Genomic DNA, 20,964 nt, shown 5'->3' on the forward strand with positions numbered 1-20,964 from the left:
TTGGCTTCCCTAGACCCAGAAGACTGGATGGTAGCATTGGACTTGCACTACGCCTTTTTTCACATTTCCATCCTTCCTGCTCATTGGCGCTATGTGCAGTTTATGATAGGCCACAAGTGCTTTCAGATCACAGTGCTCCTCTATGGCCTTACCAGCGCCCCTCAGGTTTTCACCAAGGTGATGGCGGTGGTCGCAGCTCATGTGTACATATCGGGGTGCCAGTCTTCCCTATCTCCACAATTGGCTAGTTGTCTCCCACCTCCAGACAACGGCGAACCTCATGCTTTTGCTGGGGTTCACTTTCAATGTGCTGAAATCACACCTGACTCACTCTCAGAAGCTCCTTTTCATTGGAGTTGTTCTGGACACAGTGCAATTTCTGGCCTATCCTCCCGGGTTCTGAGTCCAGGATATTCAGGCTATGATACCGATGTTTCAGCTTCTATTCTGTATTTCATTGAGAATGACTCTGAAGCTGCTCGGCATGATGGCCTGCTGCATCCTGCTCTTGACGATTGCCAGACGGCATATGTGGGTTCTGCAGTGGGACCTGAAGTTCCAGTGGGTGCAGCATTAGGGTAATCTCTCTGACATGGTACAGATCTTGTAGGCAACTGCACAGGACCTGCAGTGGTGGCTGACCAACCACGATTGGGTCACAGGCCGACCCCTCTCCCTTCCCCAGCCGGATCACACAATAGTGACAAATACGTCACTCCTGGGATGGGATGGCCATATGGGAGAGGTAGAGATCAGAGGAATCTGGAATCCACATCAACTTCTGGAGCTTTGAGTGATTCCCTTGGCTTTGAAAGTTTTCCTTCCTTCAATCAAGGGAAAGCTGGTTCAAGTCTTCATGGACAATGCCACAGCCATGTGGTACTGCAATAAACAGGGTGGGTGGGGTCGTGGACCCTTTGCCAAGAAGCTCTGTGTCTCTGGACATGGCTGGAACAGCAGGGCATATCCCTGGTGGTTCTACACCTTGCAGGTTCCCTGAGTGCCAGGACGGCCAAACTCAGACGTCGATGCCTAGCAGATCACGAATGGCGTCTCCATCCGGAGGTGGCACAAAGTCTCTTTAAGCTGCGGGGAGAGCCTTGGTAAGATCTGTTCGCCTCTGGCGAGAACGTGCAATGTCAGCAGTTTTGCCCGTTGAAGTTTCCAAGGAGGCTCTCGCTCGGAGTCTCTTTTCGTCATTCTTGTGGCTCCAGTTTGGGGCGCGGAGAGTCTGGTATCCTGCGCTTCTCCAAATGAGCATTGATCCTCTGATCAGGCTGCCCCTTTGGGAGGATCTACTGTTGCAACATATCCAGCCCAACCCGTCACCTCTAGGCCTTCTTGCGTGGAGATTGAGTTGCTTTAATAGCAAGCATTCAACCTTCCTCCCAAAGTCTGTAATGTTATTTTGGCAGACAGGCGTCCCTCTACCAAGACTGTGTACGCCTGCTGGTGGCACAAATTTATAAAATGATGCACTGAAAGATCTATTGATCCTCTTTCTGCTTCCCTATCTCAGGTTTTACTTTTTAGTTTGACTCTTGTCCAGCATTGCTTTGCTCTGGGTGCTCTTAAAGGGTACCTTCCGGCCTTGTCTGCCTTTTTAATGCTGCCAAACCAACCCTCTGTATTTAAATTCCCTATTCTAAATAGATTTCTCAGGAAGCTTGTACATATGTTCCCACCTACCCCTTTCTTCATGGCTCAGTGGGACCTTAATTTGGTTCTCACCTTCCTGATGTGTGCTCCGTTCAAACCTCAGCACACCTACCGCCTCCAGCTGCTTACCATCAATACATCCTTTTTAGTGGCAATACCTTCTGCCAGGAGGGTGAGCGATTTGCATGCTCTGTCATCTAAGCCTCCTTACCTGACCATCTTCTTTGATAAGTTGGTGCTTCGCACCAGGGCCCCTACGTACAGAAAGTGTAACACCATTCCACGTGGGGCAGTCTGTCACCTTGCCCACTTTCTACGCTCCACCGGACCCCTCATAAGAGGAGGAGCAACACCACCATCTGGACCTAAAAAGTGCATTGTCGTCCTACCTTGAACTTACTAAAGAGTTCCGGGTGATGGACCAACTCTTCGTGGGGTACGTGGGAGCGAAGAAGGGTAGTGTGGTCCAGAAAAGGACGATCTCTTGATGGGTTGTGTGTTTGCATCAAAACCTGTTATGCTGTTGCCAAAATGCGGCCTCCTGAAGGCTTAAGGACTTATTCTACCAGAGCTAAGGTTGCTACCACACCACTGCAATGTGGAGTCCCAGTCCGCGACATTTGTTAGGCAGCAAAATGGGCATCACTGCACATGTTCACCAAGCATTTACTGCCTGGACAGGCAAGTCCGCAGGGATGGCCTTTTTGATCTGCTCTGACCTGCAGGACTTACTGGACTAAAACTTGCCCACAGTCCCTCTTCCGGGGATGGTATTGCTTGGGTATCTAATCAAAAGTAAAGAATCTGCAGCTAGATTTCACTATCAGAAGGATAAGTTGTCAGAACACACCAATGTCAGTGGACCTCATGGCTCCACGCTGATGGTGTGGAAGCTTGTGAAGAGTAACTGACTTCAGTGCACCAAGGTGGCGCCTATATAGGTGTAACAGCCATCACAACGGTGGAGATGACGCTGACGATGGCATGTGGAGCCGACCGATGCCACCTAACTGAGCGCAAGGGTGTTGTCTGATGAAAAATCTTCCAGATCCAGTCTGACGCATGGGAAATTCAAATGTAAGGAATCTGCAGCTAGATCCTGTCTCTACAAGAAAAGGCGTTACCAAAGTTAATTAGTTTGTCTGTCAAATTGAGTTCATTTTTATGGTAGTTTCCTATTGATCCATATGTTGACCCCTGTGGTACTTTATGGGTGTATATGCGGTCCACCGAATTACCATAAAAAGTTCATCTGTGTGAAATATTTTCACACATTTATAAATTTTGGGAATTCCACATAATCAGGTTGGTCAATTCATTTCGGCCCTCTTACTGTGGGTTTTCTTAGAACTATTCACTAAGATTAATTTCACTCATCCAATCAACCGCATCGATATTGGTTTCGACCTGCCTGCTTTAGCGAAGATGGTGATATCAGGGCTACGGGGAACTAATCTTTCTACTATGCTGCTGTTCACAGACCCATGTGCCGTTCGCGGCATGGGTTTATAAACAGGAACTAAGCTCCCCTAATATTTGAACTGAATACCCATTAGCAAAGAAGCAGCCTCTGGAAGGACTGTCGGCCCATTCCACCAGGACTAGAGCTGCTACCACTGCGTTAGCACACAAAGTCCCTGTCCTAGACATCTGCCAGTCAGCTGCATGGGCGTCCGTGCATATGTTTAAAAAGGACTATTGTCCGGACAGCCAAGTCCACTGAGAAGGGCATTTTTCTCACTTGGTCCTGCGTAAGTGTTTGGTTTGAGTCCATCCACAGCCCTCCTCCATTAGGTACTGCAAAGTTACCTACCTTCAGTAACGCTCTTTCTGGGAGAGACTCTCTCTAGCTACAGATTCCTCACTGACACTCCCTTCCTCCCATTCTGTGTTTGGATTCTACCCATTTTTAAAATTCCAAGTCTACACAATGTCTGCCAATTCGCTTTTGGAGGTAGGGGTCTAGGGGCGCCGACAGTCTTGAAAGCACCTGACATCAGCGCGTGAGAGTGCCACCAGCATAGGGCTCACGTGTCATTTCACGAGTGGAACAGCCTCAGTACAAAGTTGCAAGTCGTTACCTTTGTGTACACAGAAGCATTCATTCCTGAAACGTTTGCTGATTATGTCTGACGCTTGTGGAATTATCAAAAGGTGAGGAATCTGTGGTTAGACAGAGTCTCTACCAGACAGAGCATTACCGAAGGTAAGTAACTTGGTTATGTAGTCTCTCGGATGGCATGTCCTACACAGTTGGTAGGGAACAAAACAGAGTAGTAGCTCTTTGTTTTGAAAACCGCACTGCACGCTCTCCACTGCTGAGAAGGGTGAATGGCAGAATGTCCGATGTCCGGGGCTATGTAACCATCATTACAGACCCCAGCCTATTCTTGGGGCAGCCAGGGATAGGCAATCTTGTCTCAGATAAAATGTGCATAGTCCTTTTGATAAAAAAGACACATTCTAGGGCTTTAAGTTTGCGGTTGATTTGAAAATTATGGAAGATTCCAAGAAAATGTAAGGGAAGTTATTTTAATGTTTATTCTGTAGAAAGCTCAAGCCAACACGTGTTTTGTGACTATCTGTCTTGTTCAAGGGAGGGGGTAAGTTCATGATAAACATGCTCAATTCAATGCTGCACTATACCAATAACAACCAGTGAAATTCTATGATAACTGACTATGCAGTACAGTGCAGAGCCTTGGTGTTCCAGGTGATATCCTTAGGAAAGTTCTAAAATTCAAGAAGTATTCAACATGATAACTGACCGTAGTTCTGTGATTTCTGTTGAGCGACTAGTCCTTTCGATATCTATGTTTGTGAAATGACATGCAGGTAGGAAGACAGTGTTCATAGGGTGTTGACTCGTGTTGTATGGTCTCTACAACAGTGCTGTTTTCTCTTTTATCTGTGATGACATCCCAGTTAGAAGTTTCTCGATGCCCACAAAATTTCTCCCTTTCAGAAAAAGAAAGATAAGAATTGTCAGATTTATAGAAGCCAGAAGGAGTGTTACACTCTTCAGGAACCTGACAAGACTCAGAGGAGGTGTTGGCACATTCTAGCCGATGGTACCAAGGGTACAGCAGATCAAGGCAACTTTAATTTTTGCTGAGGGTCTTTCTGACCAAGGGCAAATGTGTGCAGAACCAGCATGAAGAAAAATTAACTGTTTGCTGGTATTTCTCAATCAGCACCTAGTAGGAGTTGTCCTCATACACAGAGCATTAACTCCTTCTCAGGGGCAGGTGCTGTAGAGTTTGGTTTTCCAGCACGTCCCCATTCCCCATCAGTGAAGTATCCTACCAGGAGCCAGAGGCTCAGAGCAGTGGCAAAGAAAGCAGTTCAGAGCCACATGGGAATTCAGTATCCAGAAGATGATTCCTTACCTCGGACAAGGTGGTTATTAAGAAGAATGATGGGCGCATGATTGTTTAGCTGTGGAGAGGCAGGCTAAAATGGTGTGCCCAGATGATCTGACTAACTGGCAGCAACAGAAGCAGCTCCAACAGAGGGCTTCGTTCTGGAGTTGATGCAAGTTTGGAGCATGGCTCCTGTAGGCAGACATCTTTGGGAGGTGCAACACATTTGCCCTAGGACAAGTGAACCTACGTCAGCAGTCCACAACAATTAAGAGATTTCTTTTTGATGAGCAGAACCATGCATGGGACACTTTGGTGGGGCTTCAGAACAGACTTTCTCTGCAGAATTTGCATGTAATCCCAATTGTCGGGCTGGAGGGAATGGCATTCTTCTGTTGGGCAGTCAGGCAAGACGTCTTGAAGCTGAGAACAGAAACTATATTGACAGCAAATATGTTTTAGGCAAAACTTCCCAACTCCATAAATTGACTGATAAGTTATGACTTAGCAAGAAAGCATACTTACCTATAAAGGGGTAAATGACAATCGAAATGGGGTCAATAATGAAGTTGGGTACACACCGGTTTAGTATACCGACTGCTTCTGCGGCCAAGCCAGAGAGAGGTAATGCAGGGAACTGAGAGGTTTTCAAGGCAGAAAGTCTGGTGCCGGTATCAATAATGCAAGTGTTGAGTTTGCCATTTCTCATCTAATCAAGTTAGGGACCTTTCTGATCTACAGGGATCAGGGTTTTTAGGTAACAAGCAGGATCTTTCTAGTGTATAATTCAGGATAAGGGTTTTGTGTGATCTGGGTGAATATGAGCATTTCAGCAAGCATAGGCACATTAGAAACAGTGTAAGAGCAACCCTTCATCCAGTGCCCCAACTGACAGTAAGCAAAACATGATCCTTCTGCACACAAGGCTTCTCTGCCAGTTACAGTTCTCGCTCTTTTTTGTCCTACTTTTGTTCCCTTACTTTTGATACTCCCTATCCCCTTCACGTCTGTTGCATGTTCTGCAGTTTCAAAACATCAGTAAGTTCAACATTCCATTTATTTTTGTGAATCTACACAGTGATAAGCAACAGACACTCACTCTGCCAGTTTCTTCGTTTGCCATGCAAAATAAATTGTGTTCAGTTGACGTCTCACATTCGATGACAGTCCATGCACAAAGGCAGCACCTACAGCTTTGTGAGCTATCTCCATCAGATGGATAATCCCCAATGTCTTTCAAACACATCCTTGAGACTGTCTAGATAATCTGCTGGCGATTCACCTTTATTTTGATTGCAATTTGAAATTTCAGTCCAATCTGTTTTCATCAGACAAACATCCACAACGCTATTCAACAACTCATCCCTTGCCATGTTCAGGGCCCCATCGTTCCCGGGTTCCTTTTTCTTCTGTACTGACTTTTCTACCCATCGGTCAGTCATGTTACTAAGCACAGCAATTGAATCACATCAGCCAAGTTTGCTTTTCTGGTTGCCATCACCTCTGCTCGCAGGGTGAGTGAGCTGCAGGTTCTTTCTTCTAAACCTCCTTTCCTGGCTGTTCATCCGGACAAAGTTGTCCTTAGAACTAGACCATCTTTTCTTCCCAAAGTTCTTTCCACAAAGGGCAGACCATCACTTTTCCCACCTTCTCCCCGCCCCCGCATCCTTCTAAGGAGGAGGAGAGACTCCACCGTCTGGATCCAAAAAGTGCATTGTCATTCTATTTGGATCGCACACAAAAATTCCGGGTGGACGATCGACTCTTTATTGGCTATGTGGGTGCCAAGAAAGGTCGGGCCGTGCAAAAACAGACCATCTATAGATGGGTTGTCCTTTGCATTAAAATCTGTTATTCCGTGGCGAAAAAGGAGCCTCCAGTAGGACTGCACGCCCATTCCACCAGGGTGAAGGGAGCCACAACTGCTTTGCGATGTGGAATCTGCCGCGCAGCCAATTGGGCATCCTTGCACACGTTCACGTTCACACATACACAAAACATTACTGCCTGGACAGCCAAGTCCAGAGAGACAGCTTCACTGGCCGTTCAGTTCTCCAGGACTTTCTGGTGTGAACTTAGTTCGCTGACCCACCTCCGGGGTTGGTATTGCTGGGGTATCTATTCTAAGGTAACGTATCTATGACTAATAGTCTCTTTCAGATGAACAAGTTACATACCTTCGGTAACAATATATCTGTAAGAGACATATATTAGTTATAGATTCCTTACTGCCCCAACCATCCTCCTCGTTCTGCAAACTGACTTCTAGGGTAAGGGACTCCCTTTCAGGGCCCTAGTTTTGTGCACCAGTGGTCAGTGTCTTGTATGGCTCTGGGCTTCTGGCTTGGAATGTCGTGTAAAGAACTGACGTCAGCACGCAGGGGCAGTGTCTAAGTAGATACCGTGACGTCATCCCGGCAATCACGAGGCCGATGACGAACGCAGTGTCGACCGACGCCACTTACCGACGCGCAATGGTACTGCTACAAAAAAATCTCCGGATCCACTCTGATGCCTGGCGGTAATTCCAAGGTAAGGAATCTATAACTAATTTATGTTTCTTACATATATATTGTTACCGAAGGTAAGTAAATTGTTCGCTTTTACTGATTGCCACTGTATTGAAAACCTTTAATTTTTGCATTCAAACAAATTTTCATTAGAATGGGTTCTAGGGCAAGTATGAATAATAGGGGAGAAAGAGGCCAACCTTGTCAAACACCCCTGTAAAGGGAAAATTATGGAGAAATGAGACCATTGGCCAAGATAGAGGATTTGGGAGAAGAATACAAGGAGACATAGTTAATAAATGTAAAATCTGAAAGAAACACTTTAGTTAGATTCCTCACCTTAGAATATCCCCAGGCGTCAGGCTGGATCCGGAAAGAGTTTTCATCAGCAATACCCTTGCGCGTCGCTAGGCGTCGTCTGCGGCTCCGCGTCCGTCGTTGGCGTCGTGATCGCCGGGATGACGTCGCCGGAGTACTTAGACGCCGCTCTCGCGCGCTGACGTCAGTTCTTTTTTCCGTGCCAGACAGCGCCGATCCGGGAAGAGCATACCCTTTTAGACACTTTTTGACTAAATTTTTTTGAACTCCTTTGGTTCTATTCTCGTCGACTCGACTCTGGTGCCAGTAGGGATGCCTGGCTTTAAAGCTTGTGACTCCTGTCACCAACTGATGTCGGTTACGGACCACCACCGCCGGTGCCTCAATTGCCTTGGGGCCGACCACGATGTCGAGTCGTACCCTGACTACCGGGCCTTGACTTCGAAGGCTAGACGGGAGCGGTCCCGCAAGCTCCTCGAGCTCCGGCAGCCATCACCACCACTCGTCGGGTTCCAAGTCTTCGGGTAAGTCGAAGCATAGCAAGAAGTCCAAGAGGCGACGTCGCTCTTCCGGCTCCCCTCGCCGGTCGCGCGACTCGGCTGAGGGTTCGGGTGATACCACCCACGCGGCTCCGTCGGAGCTGCAGGAGTCCCGTCTGTCCCCATACCCGCCGGTCCCTGGGACTGACGCGACTCCGGCAGAGATCAGTGCCTTCCTCATGGCCATGAAATGCCTGGCTCCGCCGTCGACACCTGCCAGCATGCCTTCGGGCCCCGCGGGCTCCACTGGGAGGCCTAGCGATCCGGCGGCTCCGGCCCTGCGCCGTCGTCGAATCTGGTCCCGACGCCGCAGGTCCCCGCGGGATCCAGGCCTGGATCCCTGTCGACGCCAGTCGACCTCACGACCCCTCCGCCGGCGCCGACTCCGGTGCCACCCCCGGCGCCGCCTTCGGACGACACCGTTCCCCAGTTTAGTCCCGGTCCGGGCCCGGCGCCGCACCCGACGCCGATGGGTGGCAATTTCATCTTCCGCCCGGCTCCGATCATTCCACCTGTCTACTAGGAATCGGATGACGGCGACGACTGGGAGGGGTCTGAGGACCCTCTGGCCCGGTAGGGCCAGTTGTCTCTGGACTGGACAGACGAGCTGGGGGATGCCAGTGGTCTTGATACCTCCCCTGACACTGGCTTTATCTCTCCTCTGACCGTGGCTTCGGAGGTAGGTGCTGCATTTTCTGTGGTGCTGCGCAAGGCGGCCAAAGCCCTTGGGCTGGAGCTACCTGCTGTGGCCGTGAGGACTAACCTCCTCACTGAAGTGCTCCACCCATCAGCAAGCTCCTCGGAGCCTCTGCTGCAGTTTAATGAAGCACTGGTTGACGTTCTGAAGGGCACCTGGTCCAAGCCCTCCACAGTACCTCCTGTGGACCGGAACGTGGCCCGGCGCCACCGCTCTGCACCGGGCGACCCCAATTTTCTGTCCATGCCAGGCCTCTACTTCCCAGACCTCCTTCCCGTCCGCTCCCCCGGATCGGGAATCCAAGAGACTACAACAGTTTGGTAAGAAGCTGTTCTCCTCCCTTAGTTTGGGATTGCGGTCTATTAACACCGCTTGTCTTTTGGTCCGTTACTCCCACTCCCTGTGGGATACGGTGGAGGACGTGCTGCCCCAGTGTCCGGAGGAGGCCCGGACTCGGCTCGCCCAGGCTCTTGCCGAGGAGCGGGATGTAGCGCGGCATGCAATCCGATGTGGACTGAACACTACGGACTCGCTGGGTAGGGCAATGTCGACCACGGTAGCGCTTCGTCGCCACGCCTGGCTGCGGTCCACGAGTTTTTCTGGGGATGTCCAGAGCACCCTCATGGACATGCCCTTCAATGGCAGTCGCCTTTTTGGCGACAAAGTGGATAGTGCGCTGGAGCGCTTTAAGGACTCCAGGGCTACAGCCAAGTCCATGGGCCTCTCGACTGTCACCTGCTCCACTGGCGTCCTGTCACGTCGGACAGGTGGGTGCTGCAAATCGTCCGAAGGGGCTACTCCCTCACCTTCGAGGCGACCCCTCCAGCCATGCCACTGCAGTACCACCGCATGTCCGGGGATCACTTGAAACTACTACAGGAGGAAGTTACGGCCCTCTTGGCCAAGGGGGCCATCAAGCGCGTTCCTGGTCCAGAAGTAGGTTGTGGTTGTTATTCCCACTACTTTTTGGTTCCCAAGAAGGGCAAAGGGGGCCTACGCCCTATCTTGGACCTCAAGAGCGTCAACGCCTTCCTCCGGAAGGAGAAGTTCAAGACGCTCACCTTAGCTCAGGTTCTGGTTGTCCTAGACCCTGGAGACTGGATGGTAGCGTTGGACTTACAGGACGCTTATTTCCACATCCCCGTCCTGCCGGCCCACTGGCGTTACCTGCGGTTCACGGTGGGCCCAGAGCATTTTCAGTTTACCGTGCTCCCTTTCGGCCTCACCTGTGCCCCTCGGGTGTTCACGAAAGTGATGGCGGTGGTCGCAGCTCATCTGCGCAGATTGGGGGTTCCAGTCTTCCCCTATCTCGACGACTGGTTGCTGAAGGCGGGCTCGCCCCAGGCAGTCATCTCCCACCTCCAGACTACGGCCGACCTCTTGCATTTGCTGGGGTTCTCCATCAATGTGCCAAAGTCGTATCTGAGTCCCTCCCAGAAGCTCCTCTTCATCGAAGCGGTTCTGGACTCGGCGCAGTTCCGGGCCTATCCTCCGGAACAGCGGGTACGGGATATTCAGGCTCTGATTCCCATCTTTCGGCCTCTATCCCGGGTTTCGGTCAGGTTGGTGCTGCGGCTTCTGGGTCTGATGGCCTCCTGCATCCTATTGGTGCATCACGCCAGGTGACGAATGCTGGCTCTGCAGTGGGACCTGAAGTTTCAGTGGGCCCAGCATCGGGGCAACCTGTCCGACCATGTCTTGATCTCGGAGGGCACTGCACGACAGTTGCAGTGGTGGCTCACGGACTGCGATTGGGTCAGTGGTAGATCCCTCTCCCTACCCCAACCGGAGCACGTAGTAGTGACGGATGCGTCCCTCCTGGGATGGGGGGGCCACATGGGAGAGGCGGAGTTCAGAGGCCTCTGGTCTCCGGCGGAGTCCCGGCTCCATATCAACCTTCTGGAGCTGAGGGCGATCCCACTTGCACTGAAGGCATTCCTTCCCTCTGTCCGGGGAAGTGTAGTGCAGGTGTTCACGGACAACTCCACCGCCATGTGGTATTGCAACAAACAGGGCGGGTGGGGTCGTGGACCCTTTGTCAGGAGGCTCTGCGTATCTGGACATAGCTGGAACATCAGGGCATCACCCTGGTGGTTCACCATCTGGCAGGCTCTCTGAACGCCAGAGCAGACGATCTCAGCCGCCGGTGCATGATGGATCACGAATGGCGTCTAAACTCGGACGTGGCGCAAGGCCTCTTTCGGCAGTGGTGAGAGCCTTGGTTAGATCTATTCGCCACCGAAGAGAACGCGCAATATCATCAGTTTTGCGCGTTGGAGTTTCCAAGGCGGCATTCGCTCGGGGACACCTTTCGTCACAAGTGGAGTTGCGGTCGGTTGTACGCCTTTCTGCCTATACCACTTCTGCCCAGAGTGCTGAAGAAGATCAGGCGCGACCGGGCCCAAGTCATCTTGGTGGCTCCGGATTGGGCACGAAGATACTGGTATCCCAAGCTACTCAGTCTGTCGATCGATCCCACGATACGACTGCCTCTTCAGGAGGACCTTCTGTCGCTGCAGCAGGGGACGGTCCTCCACCCGAACCTGTACAGTCTCCACCTCTATGCCTGGAGATTGAGCGGCGGCAGTTGATGCCATTTGACTTGTCTACTGAAGTCTGTAATGGTTTTCTGGCAGCCAGGTGTCCCTCCACAAAATCGGAATACGCCTGCAGGTCGAACAAATTTGTGGCATGGTGCACAGTAAAGGCTGTGGATCCCCTTTCCACCCCTCTTTCTGAGGTTCTCCTCTTTCTGCTTTTACTCGCCCAGCAGGGCTCTGCTCTGGGCACCCTCAAGTGATATCTTTCCGCTATTTCTGCTTTCCTACGGCTTCCTGATCAGCCTTCTCTTTTCAAATGCCCTGTTGTTTCTCGATTCTTTAAGGGCATTACTCACATGTTTCCTCCTGTCCCTTTCGTAATGCCTCAGTGGGATTTGAACCTTGTCTTGACCTTTCTGATGTGCGCTCCCTTTGAGCCACTTCATAATTATCCCCTTCGTCTTCTCACTCTTAAGACTGCTTTCCTGGTTGCCATCACCTCTGCTAGACGGGTCAGTGAGCTCCAGGCTCTCTCTTCTAAGCCTCCTTTTCTTTCTGTCCATCCGGACTAAGTTGTTCTCAGGACTCGTCCTTCCTTTCTCCCTAAGGTGGTAACTGCCTTTCATATCAGGCACTCTGTTACGTTGCCCACCTTCTTTCCGCCTCCGCATCCCTCGAAAGAGGAAGAGAGGCTCCACCGTCTGGACCCAAAACGGGCACTATCCTTTTATTTGGACCGCACCAAGAAGTTCCGGGTGGATGACCAACTCTTTGTTGGCTACGTGGGCGCTAAGAAGGGGCGGGCGGTGCACAAGCGTACCATCTCTCGGTGGGTCGTTTTGTGTCTCAAGGCCTGTTACTCCTTAGCTAAAAAGGAACCTCCTGTAAGGGTGAGGGCCCATTCCACTCGGGCCACAGGGGCGACAACTGCCCTGGGCCGGGGAGTCCCCTTGCAGTACATCTGTCAGGCTGCAACGTGGGCTTCGCTGCACACGTTTGCCAAACATTATTGCCTGGACAGCCAAGTTCGGAGAGACAGCTTCTTTGGCCGTTCTGTTCTCCAGGACTTTCTGGTGTGATCTTGGTTCGAAGACCCACCACTGGGGTTGGTATTGCTGGGGTATCTATTCTAAGGTGAGGAATCTAACTAACGTGTTTCTTTCAGATGAACAAGTTACGTACCTTCGGTAACGATATATCTGTAAGAAACATTAGTTAGTTAGATACCTCACCAACCCACCCATCCTCCCCGTTCTGCGAATCGATATCTAGGGTTGTCATCCCTTTCAGGGCCCTAGAATTTTTTGGCACCAGTGTCGGTCTCTTGCATGGCTCTGCGTTCCTGGCGCGGAAAACTATGTACAAGAACTGACGTCAGCGCGCGAGGGCGGTGTCTAAGTACTCCGGCGACGTCATCCCGGCGATCACAACGCTGACGACGGACGCAGAGCCGCAGACGACGCCTAGCGACGCGCAAAGGTATTGCTGACGAAAAATCTTTCCGGATCCAGCCTGACGCCTGGGGATAGTCTAAGGTGAGGAATCTAACTAACTAATGTTTCTTACAGATATATTGTTACCGAAGGTAAGTAACTTGTTCACCAAAGCCGAACTAAGAAAGAGTAGACAAAATAAAAGGCCAGCTACCTCGAGTGAACGCCTTTTCAGCATCCAAGGAAATAGCCGCTAAAGAATGTTTGTATGTTTTAAATTTACTTAGGATACTGAAAAAAAATCTAGTATTGTCCGAAATATGTCTGCCTTTAATAAAATCACATTGTTCTTTTCTAATTAATTTAGGTGATAATGAATCTAGACGAATACCAATTATGTTTGCAAATAATTTATAATCTAAATTAATTAGGGGAAATGTGTCTATAGTTTTTGCACAATGTGTGATCTTTGTTTTCCTAGGGGGAAAGACACATTAAAGTATACTGAAAAGAGCTGCCAGTTTTTTGAGAAGACATAAAATAAAGAAACAATTGATGTAATTTGGGAAGGAGAAATTTGGAAACATGTGAATAAAACTCTATACTGAAACCGTCAGGCTCTGGGGCTTTATCACTTTGAATAGAATGTATAGCGGTAAGAGTATCTTGGATATGAATATTGGCATTTAGTGAAGAAAAGTCTATGTTAAGGTTAGAGGGAGGAGTAATAGAATATAAATATTGATTATATTTTCTTGATTAATATGAGACTCTGGAGTGTAAAGGGTCTGAAAGACATGAGTAATTTCCTAAAGTATATCTTCATTCTTATGAATGGTACAGTTAGTAGAAGTCAAGAGAGAGTCAATTCTGGTACACTCTTTTTTAATTTTAAGGCAATTAGCTACAAGTTTCCCCGCCTTATTTTGACCTCCTTAATATGTGGTACTGGGTTTATAATGAATTGGCATTCTCTGTGGAGATTTTATTAAATGCTAATTTTGTTTTAATCAATTTATCTAGGCAAGCGATGTAAGAAAATTTAAATTGCTTAAAGAAGATGTCTTTTTATGAGTTACAAAAGAAACAATGAAATCTCTAAAAGCAGCTTTAAATGTGTCCCAAATATTCTGAGGGGAAATATTTGGATTCTCATTTTCAAGAAAAAAGGGGGTGGCAAATTGTTCAACACTTTGTGCAAATTTGGGCTTCAAAAGAAGAGGTTTATTGAATCTCCATCTTTTAGTACCCTGAAAGGGTGGAAGAAGTTCGAAGTCTAGAGTGACAGGAGAATGACCGAAATGAATATGGAGCTTAATCAGAGTGTATAATATGCTGTGCAAGTGATTTAGAAAAAAACAAATAATTTGAGATTGAAAAGAGTGTACAGGAGAGAAAAAGGTATACTCTTGAAGTGTAGGGGTACATAATCTCTAAGCATTGAAAAGGGATCTTTGCTGTATAGTGGATGTAAATTGGGAATGTATATGTGAAGGGAAGAATCTAGATTTAGAGTGTCGATCAATAATGCGGTCAAAACCATATTACAATCTCTTCCTACTATTAAATAATCGTCATTGTAAGTCATCAGTTTAGAGAATATTTTGGGCCAGAAAGATTTACCTTGAGTAATTGGTGCATAAAGATTTTTTTTAATTCATAGGTATTTTACTTCTAAGTATGGAAACAGAGACCCATCTCCCCATAACATCAGCATCATGAGAAATGACCTGCATATCTAAGCATTTATGACATAAAATAGCAACACCATTGAGTGTCCCTGTACCCTAAGAAGCAGAAAGATGGCCAACACACTGACTTTTAAGTTTAGATACTTCCTTATCCGATACATGGATTTCTTGCATTAAGACAGTTTCACCTTTTGGATTAGAAACATTAGTTAAGACCCTCTGATATTTTATAGGTGAGCCTAAATCTTTAACCTGCCAAGCAACAATTCTTAAAGCCATCTGTAATATAGTAAGAAACTTTAAAACTTAAACAAGTAATGAAAACAGTCAAAATGCAATTTCTTCATATATGTAATGAGGTATAACAAAGAATATGCAATAAAATACTACAAAAAATGGATAGTATATGAGAAAACAGATGTAAGTGATGAAAAAAGAAAAAAGCCGGTAGGAAAAAGAATAAAATAGAAAAAGGGTGGAAAAAGAAAGAAATAGATGAATAATATATAATATAACTGATAGAAATCTAGGAAAAAGACATGGAAGGAGAAGAAAGAATAAAAGAAAGAGACAGAGTCCATATAAAGAATAAAGTAAATGACACCAAAAAACGCACACAGAAATCAAGGATGGTGAAACCACATAAGGAAGACCCCAGGGCCGCGTGGGAAGGAGGGATACACCATCCAGACAGACTAGTAGTCACAGTAGATCCCTGCCATGAGATTCGGCTTTTGAGTTTAACTGCTTGCAAAAAGTTTAATAAATCTGTATATTCTAAAAAGTAAAGGATGATCACTCTTGGTTTCTTAGATGAAGACGCAGTACGTGGGCTGTGGCCCAAGTGATGTGCTCTTTGAATATTTGGTACTGGTATTTTAGGAAGACCATCAACCCGTGGGAGAAAGGGTTGAAAAAAGGAGAGATGATGCAAGCCTTCTTGCACCTCTGCAAATCCATAAATACGCAAATTATTGCACCTGTTGCAATTTTCAAAGTTCTCAACTTTTTTTTTAAGATGAGAGATTTCCATTTGAATAACAGGAACCTGACTCACAACAGCTTGAAAAGAGTCTACTCAGTGTTCTATTTAAGCAACTTTATTCTCAATACTGGACCATTTGTCATCAAGATTTTGAAGACGTTTATTTGTTGCTTCTTTCCCATGTCTGACAGCAAGTATCTCTTTAAGGAGTAATTCCATGGATATTAGTGGAGGAGATGTAGCAGGCAAAGGCAGGTCTTTTTTTATCTGTTTACTTGATGAGAGCGTCGAGGAAGCAACCAATTTAGTGTCATGTTGAGGGGTTGGAAGCAAAATATTTGATGATGGTGCTCCTGACAGGAGAGATGATTTACCATGTTCTCAGTCTTCCATATTCTCTTGAAGGATAGCGAAGGGATTATAGTCCACCAGAGATGGTGGTGTGGGAGAATTAGTGAAAAAGCGTCAAACAGATCTTGTTTTCCCCATAAAACAAAATGAATCAACAGCTATAAGGACTTGTAGGCTGAGGGGACACAGCCATAAAAATGAATCTTAATGAAGTAAATTGACAATAAGCAAGTCTAAATAGCCAAGAAAAAGAAACTGCAATATAAATAATAATATAAGGGAGCAAGAATAGCAAAATAGCTCCAAGCCTCTCAACACCATTGATCAAGCACATGTTGATTGAAAGGCAAGGAAAAATGTGAGGAAAATAAGGTTAAATTACAAAAAGATACATCTTCTCATAAAACATAAGTTCCATATATAATGGCATGTAGGTCAGTTGAAATGCCATTAGGGAAACATTGAATAAGCATCTCTTATTTAGTGAAAATGCAAGTAAATTGCTGAAGATATTGCTCCAGTGAAACAAAGATAAATATGCCTAAAGTTCAATAATGAGGAGACAGCATTATTATTTTGGCATCCTTAAATGAAAGTACTTGTTGCTGAACGAAGGATTGTCCACAAAATGAAACTGAAGAGGGAAATGCAGGCACCATTCACAGCATGCGTATAGCTTATTATCTGTTGTGGTGAGGAGATCCCAAAGCGGCAAAATCAAAATGGCGGGCGCGAGTCCTGTGAGGGAAAACATGGAAAATTCTGCTTACCGGGTGGAAATGAGCAGCATATTGAGAATTATAGTCCCTCCCAAGCTGCCCCAGCACTCCACTAGCAGACGGCCATCCTCACCGGCATAAAGTCATGACCCCCCTGAAGTCTGCTTCTTGTCGAGTTATTTGCATGGTTCTTGCGTCCTACTGTCAGTCGCTTGTATCATATTGCTCACTTGCGCATTACCTCTTAGTGCTCCATCTACTCTGATCCAAATGCAAGAGCACAAACAGGGCAAACAATATCTGATTTTGGCCTATACATAGAGGCATTAGACAAGGGTGTCCATTGTTCCTCTCTTGTTCACTTTTCGATTAAACCTACAGTAGCAAAATATTTTCAGGAAAGGGTTTACGAAAATCGGGAGAGGAAATTGCACGCATTTGATCTACCTTGATAAGGCCAATGCTTTGTTATAGCTGGGTGACGATGAAAGGTATTGGGATCCAAAACGAAGACATTTTGAGCTTGATTATAAACAGACAAAAATCTTGTCTTTTCCCTTTTAGACCGCTAGGACCAGGCAAATGAGATTTACGCACAATATATATAGCTTGGCAGAAAAATACCTTCAGTTAATTAGGGGTTCAGTTTATCATACGGACACAAATTTAAACTGTGGAAACTTTACATAAGCAGTAGCAAGTATCCGCCAATTGTCATCGGTTTGAAAGCAGTTATCCCTTACAGCATGGGCACAGTGGCGCTAGCTAAAATAATAGTTTTAGCACAACTTATTTATTACTTTATTTCTAACCAAGGTAAACTACCACAATGCTTGTTTAGAGATATTAATTCCATGATCCCAGATTAAACTGGGGCAGACATACACACAGAATATTCCTGCACAAACATCAATTGTCAATTTTAGTTGCCAGTTGGTTTATATTATTCAGTCACACTGCGGAACGACAATCTTTCTACAAATATTTGTACAGCAGCAGACATATGATTATATTCATGGGTTAATGGCTAAGTATTGCTGAAATAAAGTATTGTCTGCCCAATCCCAAAAGCAGCATGCGCTCCTCACGTACCACTGGGGTGTCTGCTTAGTTTCATAGCGGTAGTCAAAATAGCTGATTAGACTCTATGGAAAGGGCAGGTATTACGACGGTGATAGGTGTACTAAGTGGCAGTAACTAGCATTTTGATCGCTATTGAATATTTTCTCGGAGACTTGGAATAGTGAGGGCAGGCAGCCACTGACACATGCAGTGATGGGACGACTACTAACATTAGGAAACAGTTTCACAATTATATTAAAGAAACTGAGACACACTGGCAAAAAACTGGTTATTTAACCCCACAACAGATGCAAAACATATTCCTGGGGACATCTGGAGCCCCTAGAGATGTAGGACTGTGGATTGCTCGCTCCTCTATATTTGGTGGCGTGACTAAGGGTGAGAGATTTTTAAAAGGATGTATTTGGCAGAATTAAAAAAAAAAATGGGATACCTGATCACAGAGTAACTGGTGGTGGTGATATTGAGGCTTTGAGATCACAAGATTAAGGTTATGTCTGGGGCAGATAGAACCCTACTAGGTGTTCAGCTGATGGCAGAAAAGTAATTCATAGCGGCAGCATAGAAACAAGAGGAGGCTCCCTTATTGGCAAATGTCATTGTAATCTTTAGTCTGTTCTAACAATATAGAAATATATTCATATGATGTACCTGCTTATCAGAGAATGTCTAAAACAAAATTGTTTGCATTGAGTGAACATCTCACTAGACGCATAGAGCTGTAATGAACTCAGTGAGACTGTGCGGGATCAGCATTAATAACTATAATGCTGCTGAAGTCTGTGCCTTTTTTCGCTGGGGTTTGTGTGCTAGTATTATCAGATTTGTTTGCAAGAAGGCTTACACTTTCAATGTATGCCTGTTTTCCGAGGGATGTGTGTTTGGGCTAAGGGTAACAGGGAGTTTAGGTTTTGGTCTCTTGTTTCATTTAACGGGCAACAGCAAGTCAGTCATGGCTTTGCAATGAGTTAATGCAACTCAGTGTTGCATCTTTGTTACTATATTTTTAACATTGCCGATGTGTCATTCTCATACTTGTAAAATAAGAAGATTAAAAAGTAGTACTAATCTATTGTTTTCCATGTGTAAACACCTCATTTTTTTATTTGAAGAACTGACATTCCCAATCACATTTCTCAGGATAATAACACCATGTCTGGGATGAGAATTCCTGGCTCAGAAATTCTTTGCCTAAGGTTTATGATGCTCCCATCCTTCAGTTCAATGCCTTCCTAAGGTAATTGACACTCCTGAGGCGGAAGCCGGGAGAGAATGCTCGTGTTTTAAAATTGTTTGTTCTCGATCTCACTGATCTTACCTGATTGCTCTCTTTTGCTTGGCACTTCCCCACCAACAACAGCACCTTGAATACTCCCGCGCAGCGGACGTAAGCGCTGCCGCGGGTTGGGAAATCCTTCGCCGCCATCAACCCTCAGGCCACACCCACTGATGTGAGGCCACGCCCCCCCTCCTAGCCTATAACTATGTGTATTTTTCGGACGCGCAGCGGGCGCGCCGGCAGCGCGCCGAAGGTGCGCCTAAGGCAAGCCCGTCTGCGCCCGTCCACGACCGGACGGGGCCAGGGGCACAGCTCCATGCCCATTTTATTTCCTATCCCCCTGAAACACTGTGCGCCCACCAAGGCCCTTGGGACTTGAATCAAGCAGTGAAGGATCATATCATAGAGGCCGGGATCCTAAGCGCCCATCCCCTACCCTCTTTACCACCCAACCTGCCTTTAACAACTCGACTCCCGATCTGCACCAGTTCCACCTCTGCTCAAGTAAGTGACTTACCGATTATTTCTGCCCTCCTACTTAACACTCGGTCGGCAGTAAAACACCACCTTGACCTGTTTATTCTCCTAGACACTCAGAAACCTAACTTACTGTTCCTCACGGAAACCTGATTTCACCAGGACTCCCTGCCCAACTTGCTTGCGGCTCTGCCCTCCTCCTACTATGCCCTTCGGGCAGATCGACCCCCTGGCAAAACGGGGGGGGGGAGTGGCTCTGATCATTCACTCAGATTTACACTTCCAACTACTACCTCACACCCCTATCCCAGAAGTGGACTACTTAGTTGCACGCTCGAACTCCTTCCAGATCCTATCACATGTGTCCTGATGTATTGGCCCCCCAAAATTATGCCGCATTTCCTTCCAGCCTTCCAGGACCTGCTAGCCACATTAGCCGTGAACAACTCGGCAGTCCTGGTACTGGGGGACTTCAATTTTTGGCCATCGAACCCAGCAGAAGATGCCCCCTCCAGAGATTTCACGGAATCACTTCAAAACCTGAATTTTATATCCCATATTCACACTCCCACCCATGTTCAAGGCCACATATTAGATCAGGTTTGGTCCCTTAACATCCCTATCCTTGAGCCTACTGTTTCCCCTTGCTTGTGGTCAGACCATCACTTGATCTCCTTCTCCCTGGACTCAAGTTCGACCACAAAAACCCTCTGCCCAAAAACACCTGGGCTCGCAACTGGGGCAAAGTTGACATCCCATTGCTGTGTTCTTCTTTACTATCCTCCAGTCCAGCTATAGAGGAACAGGCCCCACCCCTTCAGGCAGCAATACTAAATAATTGGCTGTCCAACGCCTGCGATCAGGTGGCACCCCTAAGACGCATTAGGGTAAGACGCGCCCATGACGTCAACAAATGGTTCACCCCAGAACTTAAGGAGAAAAATCTGGCCGCCCGCCGCGCAGAACGTGCGTGGAGACGCACTTACTGCACAGCCTCCAAATCACTGTACTCCTCCACCCAGGCAGAGTACAAGAAAGCCAACCTTGATGCCAAAACCTGCTACTTCTCAAACAAGATCCTCCGGGCAGAGAACCAACCCAGAGAAATCTTTTCCACAGTCTTCGAATTAGCCTCTTCGGACAGGACTTCATCCAAGCCGGTACCTTCCCAGCACTTGTGCGACTCGCTGAACAACTTCTTCATCAATAAAATTGCAGATATTAAGGCCAATATACCTCCACCCTCCCAAGCTTTCCTAAACCCCGACCCACAACCCAACGCCTGCCACCTCGACTTCATAGCCCCACTGTCTAAAGAAAC

The sequence above is a fragment of the Triturus cristatus genome, chromosome 8 (genome assembly GCF_964204655.1).
Source record: "Triturus cristatus chromosome 8, aTriCri1.1, whole genome shotgun sequence".
NCBI classification, from domain to species: Eukaryota; Metazoa; Chordata; class Amphibia; order Caudata; family Salamandridae; genus Triturus; species Triturus cristatus.